This window comes from Anolis carolinensis, chromosome 3 (genome assembly GCF_035594765.1).
Source record: "Anolis carolinensis isolate JA03-04 chromosome 3, rAnoCar3.1.pri, whole genome shotgun sequence".
NCBI lineage: Eukaryota > Metazoa > Chordata > Lepidosauria > Squamata > Dactyloidae > Anolis > Anolis carolinensis.
The window spans coordinates 128,028,533-128,040,679 of record NC_085843.1 but is presented as its reverse complement, the minus strand read 5'-3'; the positions used below and the strand labels follow the sequence as shown (position 1 = coordinate 128,040,679).

At 37.8% G+C, this 12,147-nt stretch overlaps 1 long non-coding RNA gene across 1 annotated transcript; it reads right to left on the bottom strand.

The window, feature by feature from the left end:
* Window positions 1-535: 535 nt before the first annotated feature.
* Window positions 536-11,937, bottom strand: LOC134297579 (uncharacterized). The gene is made up of 3 exons (XR_010004376.1): window positions 11,124-11,937; window positions 9,490-9,543; window positions 536-1,247 (listed from the first exon to the last, which is right to left on the bottom strand). It is a non-coding gene; the product is annotated as an uncharacterized LOC134297579 (long non-coding RNA).
* Window positions 11,938-12,147: the final 210 nt, after the last annotated feature.

Genomic DNA, 12,147 nt, shown 5'->3' with positions numbered 1-12,147 from the left:
CACACACACAAATGGTGATACACAACAAACTTGCTGGATTCACCAATCTGTCCAATTCCACCCAGACCCTGACAGGTGTAAAAAATAGTTTTTCCTAAAACTTAAGACAAAAAGTGGGTTTCCCAAAAATGCCATTAACACCCAAAAGAAGCATTTCCACTGTGAAATTGGTTGTACATCATGCATTTCTACAGCACTGGAAGAAGAGAGTACATTTTTTTGGCATCTGTGTAGGCAACCTCTTACCTATCTAATGTGGCATGACTATATTCACTATCTGATCAAGATGGAGATGACCCAGCTACAACTTCCCCTTTGATTTACATTTACAAATAGGTATTTGTTGCCAACAGATGGATGAAATCCACTATAAAAAGTTTATCCACTTAATCTTCTGTCATGCTATCTACACCTTATTTTTTTTTGAGAACTTTTCTTTCATTACAGTATTTAACAAAATCCAATGCACAGTTTTGGAACAGAGTTTTAGAATCGGGTTGCACTTTCCACTTTAATCAGGCACAATAATCATTGCTTTCTCTGATGTGTCATAACATTTATTGACCAATTGTTTTTATTGCTTGAACCATTTCTATTACTGAAAGTATACATGGAAAAATATATTAAGTATAATGTGAATTGCTTTATACATGTAGTGTAATAACACTTGAGATAGCACCTTTTTTCTTTGTTCACACTATTTCCTCTTTCTCTCCCCAAGCATTCTTCCACAAAATAATAATAACTTTATTTTTGTATCCCGTCTCCATTTCCCCGAAGGGACTCGGGGTGTCTATCATGGGGCCAAACCCAAACAATTACAGTAAAACAACATTAAATACAAAAACGGCACACGACAGTATCCAATAAAATGCCTATACAATAACAGAGTAAAACAAAAGTGAAACTTAAGGGGATGCATAACCCAATTATTAGAATTTTCATCATGCATGTTTTGCACTTCCTAATTGAGGACAAACGCATCAGGATTAATGAAGTATACAAAGAATTGGTATACATTTGAGTTGTGTCTTTCTGCTTAGGGATATCGGGGAGTGGCGTTAAAGGTTATAACCGTGGGTTCCTCGCCTCATCCCGGGGAAGTTTTAAATCATTTCTTGAGATTTGCTCCGCTCCTCCTTGTCACTTCTCTATCAGCTCTCAGTCCATTTAATCCAGGCCTCTCAGCTGTGTGGCTCCGGCTCCTGTTGTGAGTGATCGGCCTGCTTGAGTGCTCTCAGCTTCTCCTGTCACATCACATTTGCATAAAAGAGGACAGATAACCAAATTTGAGCACACAAATGAAAACGTTAAGCGCTGAACCTGTCACAGTTGTTGTTCAACTAATTGTGAAAAATTTGATTTGCTGCCTTTTCGCTGTTTATCATGCAGACCCCCTTCTCAAATTCTCCACGGCTTCATGTGACTGTACGGGTACCTTTTTAAACTGTCTGCACAAGCTGCCCACCCTGGGGATTACTTACCTCTCCTACCAGCTTTTAATGTTGCCTCATCTACTTGACTAAATTAGGCCGCCTTGGCAAACAAACACATAATTAAAAACCTGGTAAGACAACTGCAGTCACTTCCCCCTAAATTGATTTTTTTCCATTTGTGAGCTGGGTGTGATTGCTATTTCCTCCCTCTCATTCTATGTGCCCTTGATGAAAGTGCCAGAATGTATCACTAAAGTTACTAATTACATTCAGTGCATATTTAAACAAACAGCCTGGAATTATAGATTAATATTCTGAGAAATTTTATTTCCATATAGATATAAAACATTTTAATATTTCTGGTTGTCTCAAAAATATCTTGTTCTTTTTTTTAATAGCATTTTAGGTGAGGGAATTAATTTCTAACCTTTTGCTTATTTGTCTTACTGGCTTTATCAGTTTTACTGTATTCCTATCCCATGCAGGTGATTAAAATCGAATTTTAAAAAACCTTGGAAAAAGACAAAGACCCATCCAGCCACATTTGAGTGGTTGGGGTGACATGAGGGAATTAGCCAAAGACTGCTTTCTCTATTCCACCAGTTCTTCATTCTAATTCTCCATTGCAAACCAGTAAGCAAACTCCCTTCAAAATACCTTAAATTTCTGAGGATTTCACCAGTCGGTGTATCACATATGACAAGAAATAGTTGTGCAACCTTTTTCTTGACTCAAAGAAAGATGGAGGATCCTCCGTCCATCTGAGACTGTGTTCCTCAGAAGGTTCCAGGAATGCTATTTATGAGTGCATTAAAAATAGGAGGTGAAGAACTTTTTCAACTGGTTCTTCAGAACACAACCACACTATCGCTTCTTAGATGATGATGTTAGGATGTGGCCACATGTACAGACACCTGAATCTTAAAGAAAATTTCATGTTTAAACTAGCCCTACCTGTTCCATTTTGCATCCCTCTACAGTGCTAGAAGTAACAAATGCATAATATAGGCATCTGTATGTGAGGCCCCAGGTTACATGAATTGTTCCTGTTTGTGGCTTTCTAATATTACATGTATCCCATGTAAATGGATCTCCCCTTAATTAGAGGGTTCTATTGTGAATAAAAGCTCTTGCAGTACTTTGAACTGATCTAATGTTTTATAAATATATAAAAGTTGGCAAAAACCTAACAGCAACTTATCAAAAGCAGCTATAGAAGTGTGATCTAGGTGTGTGAATACCTCACCTGATTTCGAATGTGTCGTTATTTTAACAGTTGACTTAAAATTCATACTGAAAAATATATTTCTTTAAAATTTATGTTTACTGTATTTAAATATTTATATCCTTATATCTGAGGATCTTTGGATGACATACAATACATTCAGTTTAGTACTGTTTAAAATAGTATTGGTCTGTGGTCGATTGTTTCAGAATCCACAATGATTAAACTCTTTCAATGAAACTTCATGCAAATTTAAACTAAAAACATATATAACTAATCCATGTGATTTCATAATGTGGAAAGGAAGAGAAATCCAATGTTTCTGTATGTGATTTTTGTTAAAAGAGCAGGTTATAAGGAATTGTATGTGGATAGGCATCAACTGTTTTTCTTTATACAAACAGCCCTCTGTATCCATGGATTCTACTTTCATGGATTCCACCATCCACAACTTGCAAATATATATATATATATTTCTCCCAAAAATCAAACCATTTTTTAAAGTGACACTGTTTTACTACACCATTGTATATAATGGGACTTGAGCAGCCACAAATTTTGGTATCAACATGTGTCTGTATGTTTGTGAAAGTGTCCTGGAACCAAACCCTACCAAAGCGTACTGTACTCTATGATATTGAACAGCTTCTATTTGGGCAGACCTTGTTTGATATCTCCTATTTATTTTTTTCAGGACTTAGTTTGATTTTGATGTGAGAATATTGTAATTTTCACTATTGTTAACAGTACAATTAATTGTAGAAATCAAATAACACTCCAGCGGTACTAAGTTAATGACTGATCTGAAATTTTAACACTTAAGTATATTGCCTCACAAGTACAATAATAAGATAATTTAGACAGTTTACATTAGTTTTTCACTTCATTTTAATGCTTCCTGAGATTGTAAATAATCATGATCTGAATGCACTTATAGAGAATTCTCTAGTATTCTTTTTTTCTTGCCCAGGTTTGGAAATTGCTTCATGGAATGTTTGGACAAAGCTGACATAAAATATGTGCAAAGTCTAACGATCCATTTAATTTTTGAACAAATATTAGTGGGAAACTGTTTTGTGCAGTTCCCCATGGTCTCAAATGTACAGCTTCTTCTTATCCTCCTATTAGACATCTATTGACATTTGATTAACAGCAGTCCTCTCTACTGCTTCCATTAGTACCTCTGTGTATTGTGCAGGGATTTTTCTCATTTTCCCTTGCCTACCTGGGCAAATAACCTCTTTCCCCAGTGCTTGCTCTCTCTCTGTCTATTGAAACTAGCAAGCATCTACTCCTGTGTGCTTTGATTTGTGACAGACATGCATCTCTTGTTGGAAATCTATTCCCCCGCAAGAAGTTGGATTTCTGCTAACTTGGGGAATTTAGGGGCAGGGCATCCTTACCCTCTTCCTTACACAACCCCTAGTTATAATTTCTTACTGTAACACTTTTTGTAGAAGCTTATCCCAAGAGATCAGATGTGAATGAGAAACAATAAGATTTTTTTCTTTTTGACTTTAGATCATTGTAGGGCCAGCCCAAGATGGTTGGGTGCCTGAAGCAAAATGTACTATCATCCATGGCAGCATGGGTCAATGAGAAATGAAGACCCCATCTCCCAGGAAAATTATTCATGACCCCATGAGCTTATCCTATCACCACTTAAAGAACAGCTGTAGAGAAGTTGCTTCTGTCCACCACTCCAACATGTGAAAAAGCAAATGTAGCTGAAATTACCAATTGCCCTAGGATCATAAAGCCAAAATATACACACTTCTGGCCTCCATTAGAGGAGGAAGGGCTTTGGGTTTGAGATAGCTAGTGAGAGACAGAATACATGAGACTGTGTGTACAAGGCTGAATTAAAGTGGTTTGGGACTCTGAAGTAGTTTAAAACACAAGGTCCCCACTTTGCACATGGGTGGGTTCTCCCTTTGGAGAGTTGGGTAGGGTCAATAGAGACAGTCCTTCTTTGGGGCTAACAAAAAGCTCGAGGATGATGGTTCTTGTAGCTCGAGGATCATCCTTGTAGCTCGAGGATGATGGTCCTCCAAGTGTAGTGGCTTGTCGGTGGGTACGTAGCTGGCTGTGGAGACCTATTCTTGACCCGCATGTTCTTCCGCACTGAAGACACCGGTTTCCAGATGGAAGGAGGTCTCTGTCGAGGTTGGCTTGGCATGCCTTCTTCTTGGCACATTTCTCCTTTAAGCCCTCCATTCGTGCCTCTTACGCAGCACTGTTGGTAACAGCTGACCTCCAATGAGAGTGCTCAAGGGCCAGGGCTTCCCAGTTGTCAGTGTCTATGTCACAGTTTTTAAGGTTGGCTTTGAGCCCATCTTTAAATCTCTTTTCCTGTCCACCAACATTATATTTCCTGTTCTTGAGTTGGGAGTATAATAACTGGCCTTGTCTTACTCAACTGCTGAGTATGTCTGCCCTGTTTGGCACAAGTCTGTCCATGTAAAGCAGGTGAATATAGCACGGAATGCAACATTCAGAATAATCACAGGATGTCTCAGACCTACACCTGTTGATAACTATACGCTAGCTGGCATTGCTTTTCCTGATGTGCAATGGGAAGTTGCTGCTAACTGGGACAGAAATAAGGTTGAACACTGAAAGCCATCCACTGCATGGCTATCAGCCTCCTCCCAGTAGATTCAAATCAAGGAATAGCTTCATGAGAACCACCACTCCTCTAAATGTTCCTCCAGCAACAGCAAGAGTATTCCTCTGGGCAGCAAAACCAGAAAATCTTAAGTGGTTGCCCCCCCCCCCCACGAGAATCTGCCCCCAGGGGCAAACCAGTTATGGGCTACTTGGAAGTCCCTGAACAGACTCAAAGGTGGAGTGGGCAGATCAAAAGACAACCTGGCAAAATGGCACTACCTAGAAGAATCCTCCACCATGTGTGACTGTGGAGCAGAACAAACAATTCCGCATCTGTATGCTTGTCCACAATATCCTGCCTCCTGCACAGAGGAAGAATTGTTTAAAGCTATGGACAAATGCAGTTACTGTTGCCCGTTTTGTTCTAAAATTATTGAGTTGCTTGTGCTCCCTCTATTTTATCAGGTTTATACTTATTTATGCAATGCTTTTGACACAAAATAAATACATTTTTGTGGGGTGGGATTTCTGGGTGATAGTAGCCTGGTGGAATGCCAGAGCTTCAACGTTTTGGCCACTGGGAATTCTGAGAAGAGTAATCCATTAAGGTACCTTTTGTGAAATTCCCCCTTCGGATCTCCCTGTTAAGAATTTGAGATAAACCACTTTAAGCTCAAGTGCTTACATTTGACTACCTTAGTCCTGTTTTTCTTGACCAATGTTTTTGAAAAAACATCACATTGATCTATAATGATGAAAATTTCAATTTTGTTCATGTTTGTATTTGCTGCTGGGAAGGGAGTCATAAAATGGTAATTAGCGTTTCTACAGATCATTGGTTAAAATGATTTAACAAGCTCTTCCACAAAGTCATAAAAGCTCCTAGAATAATTACAGCATTTGTTCAACGTTAAGAATAATGAGATCATACAAAACAGATGTCATTGGTCAGGCTGCTTAGACAGCCGGATGGTTCCTCTAGAACTCATTCAGAAATGCAAATCATTAGCAGATCACTAGTACATATTGTACATAGTATATTTATAACAAAATGACAAGAAAATAACTTAAAATTCAATAGGGTAATATGCTACCTTGGTTCTTGAGCGCCCAAACTGAAAAGAATATGTATGTATTAAATAGATGGTCCCCTTTCCCATTGTTTTTGCCAACCTGGTGCCATGCCTTCAGCAGTGTCATAAAAGCTGATTTCTTCCTCCACGTATGGTTGATCAAAGGAAAGTAAGAGGTGAAAGAAGGAGTAGAGAAATGAATAGATCATGGGAAAATTGATTTAAATCAAGGGATGCTGAAGGGTTATGATTGACCCAAGCCTTCTCCAATTGGCATTTTTCAAATATGATAGACTGCAACCCTATCATCCCCAGGTAGTATGCCCATGGTTGAGAATAATGAGGATTATAGTTTGGTGTAACTGGAAAATATCTTGGAGAAATAAATAAACCTATTAAATCAATTTCAAAGCTGTGATCTAACTATACATTTGAACAAGTGCTCCAACATGTGGTTTTAAGGTTAAACTGGCATTTTTTGTCTAATCTTTAAGGCTCAATCTAATTTAGTTACATCCATCTGGATAATTCGATGGTGGGTCCATTCAGTGGGTCAGCTCTATATGGGCCTAGAAGTTTGATTTTTGCCAGGTATGGTAATTGGGAAACCCTGAAGATATTGTTGGGATTTCAGCTCCCAGCAGCCATCACCATAATACTGCATGATGAAGCAGGCTAGGAGTTCGGCTCACACAGTTCTAACCCTTGATTTAGTCCTTGGTTACAGTAATTAAGAGAAATAATCAGGCATTAGTTAACACAAAAATAGGTCAATCTATTGTAGGATCCAAAACCTCTGTGCTTTGGCTCCTTTTTGGATTCAGTTTGCTTAGCTTTAAGACTTTCTTTAAAGGCTATCCTGTTTCAATGGAGATGGCATGTGAATAGGGATAAAGAGACCAATTAACCAATTTTTCTTGTCTGTTCCCTCATACCCAGACACATTTGGTACAATCCCCAGTTTTGATGTATTATTTTAATTAATCCAAGTCTCTTTGATTTCTGGGGGGAGAAGAAGCAGGTTAGCAAATGTAACAATGCTCGAGAGTTTCTTTATCGTAAAAGACACATAATTTCAACCATTTAATAAGGTAGATTTATTCTGGGTAGTTTAGTTTGCCCATGCACTCAAACAGCCCTCCCCAAAGACAACATTAAAAATGTGATTAGTTAGCTGCCATCAATAACACAAAATAGAAAAACACTCTCTGAAGGGACAGCTTTGTGGAGGGCACTGCACAGTGTGTAGTAAAAATATATGGCCTAATAAGTTTACATTTGCAGGCTCATTTGTTAAAACTCTTGAATTTCTAATTTGTGTCGGCAAGATAAATGGATGGCGCCTCAGTAAAGTGTGAGATTAATACTGATAGATGGGGATTCAGTTTTTTGCTAGGCTCTTACTTCCTCCAGCCCAGTAGGCTCTTTATGGGAGGAAACTAAAGGTAAATAAAAGGGACGGACATTATTTACATTGGTCAAGACCAATTACCTGGGATATTGTTCTTTGCAATTTTATAGTATTGATGTAGATTACCTCTATCTAATTATTGCTTTGCATTTTAGTAATCAAAGCTTTGGGAAGCATAAGTCGTATTTTTAAAAGACTGGCAACCATCAGCTATTTGGCAGTTTTCTTTTTCAGGGAAATATGAAACCCTCTGTGTGATATTTTGGGAGGAGGGATGGAAAGCAGTACAAGGAAAAGCAAGCATTTTTAAAAATTGCAATTAGTCATTCACTTATAATTGGCTTTCAATTTTCAGCATTAGCTAGAACCACATTTTAATGATTTTTTGTAAAAAACAAACAAAAAAAAAACAAAAAAAACCCCAAAAACAACCTTATAGGTCTTGGTAGCCCATTCTTTCTGCAGTGAGATTTCAGCCACATATGTTGAAATGTCCTTGATTTGTCTGAGACCAACATAGTGACATAGACAAAGTTTCAAGTTAGATCCTTCGTGGATTGTTTGTTATTACATCTACCAAATTAAGAATTCTGCTATTCTTAGACAACATTGGAATAAGTCTCATGTACTTCTGGTCCTGCTGAAAGATGAGTTTTACTTGTTAGGATTTCTGTCTTGTCAGGGAAAACTACCCAAAATATACAGCAGAGCATCCAAAAATAAGCAATCAAGATACTTATGGTTGAGCATTCAGCTCACAGCAAGCAGAGTGTGAAGTGCCAAGTGGCTGTAAAGCAGTGGTTCTCAATCTGTGGGTCCCCAGATGTTTTGGCCTTTCCAGAAATCATAACAGCTGGTAAACTGGCTGGGATTTCTGGGAGTTGTAGACCAAAACACCTGGGGACCCACAGGTTGAGAACCAACTGTAAAGAATTTAGAGCTTAGGAGGCAAACACTCAGAGTTCTATCTTTAAGACTACAAAAGGTTTATTTACAATAAAAATAACTGCAATTCTTAATAGTAAATAACTAGTTCCTAGCTACTTTATAACTCCATCTCTTCTAGGGTTTCAAAGAGAGGGAAAAAACTCCAAGACACTACAGCTCTCTGACACACACAAGCAGAGAGATATCTCAATGCATACAGAATTCACTCAAATGAAAAGTAGAAGTCAGAAGTAAAAGCTTGCAATAGAAAAGTATCCATTATACACAACTAATCAGAATGAGAGCAGAAACAGAGAAGAGAAGAAATAGATACATTCAAACTGTCATTCACGAGATGGGGGAAGGAATTTCCCTCAGCCTATTTTAGAGCTAACTAACTACTTCTAACTACTTGAGCAATGTGGGGTTAAACTCCAACAGTACTCACATTCACATCTGAGAAAAAAAAAATTACACGGGATGCATTATATACAAGCAGGCTCCCGTCTGTCAGCTCTAGCTCCCTATGCGGGGACATGGGAGAAGCCTCCCACAAGATGGTAAAACATCAAACATCCAGGCGTCCCTTAAACAACGTCCTTGCAGATGGCCAATTGTCTCACATCAGAAGCAACTTGCAGCTTCTCAATTAGTTTCTCAATTCCCTGCAAATCTTATTCCAAGTCTGCATCCCTAAGACATGGCAGCTGAAAAGGAGGCTCAGATGAGTTTCTCTTTTTATCTCCCAAATGGAAAGAGTGAATTTTGAAATAAGAAGCAGCTTGGGTAAAAGGTTTAAAAACCCACCTGACTCCATATGTGTTGGTTCCTGTCCAGACTGGTGGTGTGCATACATTGTTCCTTGTAAAAAAAATGAAGAGTATTTTTAAACTGTCCATTGCGTATTTGTGGTTATAGTAAATCACTGAAAAAAGTGAAACAATGCATCAAAATTAATAAAATAAATAAAATCCTAGAGTTGGAAGGGGCCTTGTGGACCACCAACTCCAACATCCAGATCAGTGCAGGAACATCAGTGAGAGCATCTTCAGCAGGTAGTTATCCAGACTTTTTGAAGGAGAAAAGGAGACCCCCTTCACCTTTCTAGGCAATTGGTTCCATTGCCAAACCACTCTCATTGGTGAGAAGTCTTTTCTAACGTTAAATTGAAATCTATCCTTCTGTAACTTAAAACCCTCAACGGCATTAGAAAAAGCCTTAAAAAATAGGCAAAAATTAGTAAAATGAAATGTATTCTCTCACACCATATATCGCTTTAGGGGAAAAAATCTCTTTATTCAAGGGCAAATGTCAAAACTATATCAGGAAGGTGAACTGAGATTTCATCTGCCCTTTTGCTGTCCAAAAGTAATTAATCTGCTATTATTCTTACACGGAACATTAATGTTAAGTGTGTTTATGTTTGCCATATTTTTCTTTAAAATTATAGTCCAAATAGACCAGTGTTGCTGGATTTTTTAAACAAGGATTCTCAGAATATATATGTAAACTGAAGGCTTCGAATCTTCTATTGTTGATTATTTAAATTGATCAAGACCAAATTCATACTTGTATAAATAATGATCCCTTTGTCCTTCCTAACACTGTTCTTTTTAAATCTATCCCTTTCTAGATTTTATCTATTGAAAGCATCATAGTATCTCTCCACAAGTGATAACCAAAGAGCACATTCTTTGTCAAAGGAAAATGACCCAAAGGAGAACATTGGACAGACTAGGTATAGAACGATTTGGCCTGAGTCACTGGCTCCTAGACCATGTTTGAGGAAGAAAGAATATTTGTATTCCCAATGGGAAAACTGTGATTGTTGAGTATTTTTGTAGTTTGGGATTTATTCTGTCTGAAAATGTGGATGTGTTCTAAAGTATTGGGTTGCACATAAAGTATTTCCCTATGCAGAAAACCACATTTCTGTGTAGAAAAGACTGTTTTCTGCACACACAAAACCCACACATTCATTTTTCACAGAATAAACTCTAAACTGCAAATAATCCTCAAACTGTGTAGATTTCTCGGACATTCTCACAACAGAGAAAGAAAAAATATTTGTTCTTGCCACAAAAACAACATTTGAAAAGGTTTACATACTTCCTGCTCATCTACACATCACTAAGAACTCAAATGAAGGAAGATTGGTCTATTCCCAATAAGGTGTATATGAGACTTAGCTCTGGTTCTTCTCTGATCCTCTGTTTTCCATTTCATTGCCTTTCTTGTGTGTATCTGCTCTTTTCTATTGTAATCCCTATGCGGCATGGCAGTTATCTGATTTATATCCAGCACACCTAGTTAATGTAGGTGCTTTAGGTACAATAACTTTCCATGTGTTACTGCTTTCTTTGCCTAAAGCTATTAATGGTCCACAGAGTGCTGAACTTGGACTATTGACTTATAGGCTCAAATTCAACCCCATCATTTACCTTCTCTATACTGGAATGTCCACACTCTTGACCTCGGCTGCCCCACCTATGAAAAATGGAAACAATTATAATGCAAAAGGTAGATACTGAGTTCCTTGTGATATGGAGCAACTCGCAAAAAGCATGCAAAGTCTACACATGCAACCTATTTGAGATGGCAGGTTCTTGTGGTAAGAATAGAAACCTGTCCTGGTCCCATGAAACTAATGTACTGTCTCAAAAATTGTACAAATTCCTTATGCTTTCTAATTATCAGTCAGGATCCTGTGAAGATATTACACTATTGCCAAAATGAAGTTTCAGTTGGTTGTGTATTCTTTGAGGTATACGTGCAATCTCTAGAATTGTCTTATGATATGTTTGGCCCTTATGATTCATTTCTGTTGCTTGAGGTGGTTGTTGTATTCTGCTTAATGGTAGGTTAGCCCTAAAGCAAAGACGTTATGATGCCATGCATAGATAACATGATTGCATGTGTGTGTCTTTACCTCTGTACAGTGTTATTCCTGTTTACTGCACTTGATCTAGATGAATTCTTGTGGCTATGGGAAAAACTGGAATGGGAAAAGTATCTCTGATAATGGTCCTAAAATAAATATAAAATTTTCACAGAAGGAAAACTTTTATCTAATCATTTTATGTTTTAATTGGTTTTTACAGTTATTGTATATGTACTGTATCAATGACTGACTGATTTTATTGTGTTTCCTTATTTGAATATGCTGTTTTATCTATTTATTTTGTTTATTGTTCTCAGGCTTTGCCCTCTGTTAGCTGCCCCGAGTTCCTTCGGGGAAATGGAGGAGGGATAGAAGAATAAGTAGTAGTAGTAGTAGTAGTAGTAGTAGTAGTAGTTATTGTTATTATTATTATTACTCCCAGAGCTATCTGCACCCTTGAAAATGTTTCTTTGGAGAATTGAGGAAATGCTCTGAACCACAAGGAGTGGGATGCAAGTGCAAGAGGGGACAGAAGACCCATGCAAGTTAAATTCTAGTCTGATTTGAATTATTTCCCCGCTTCC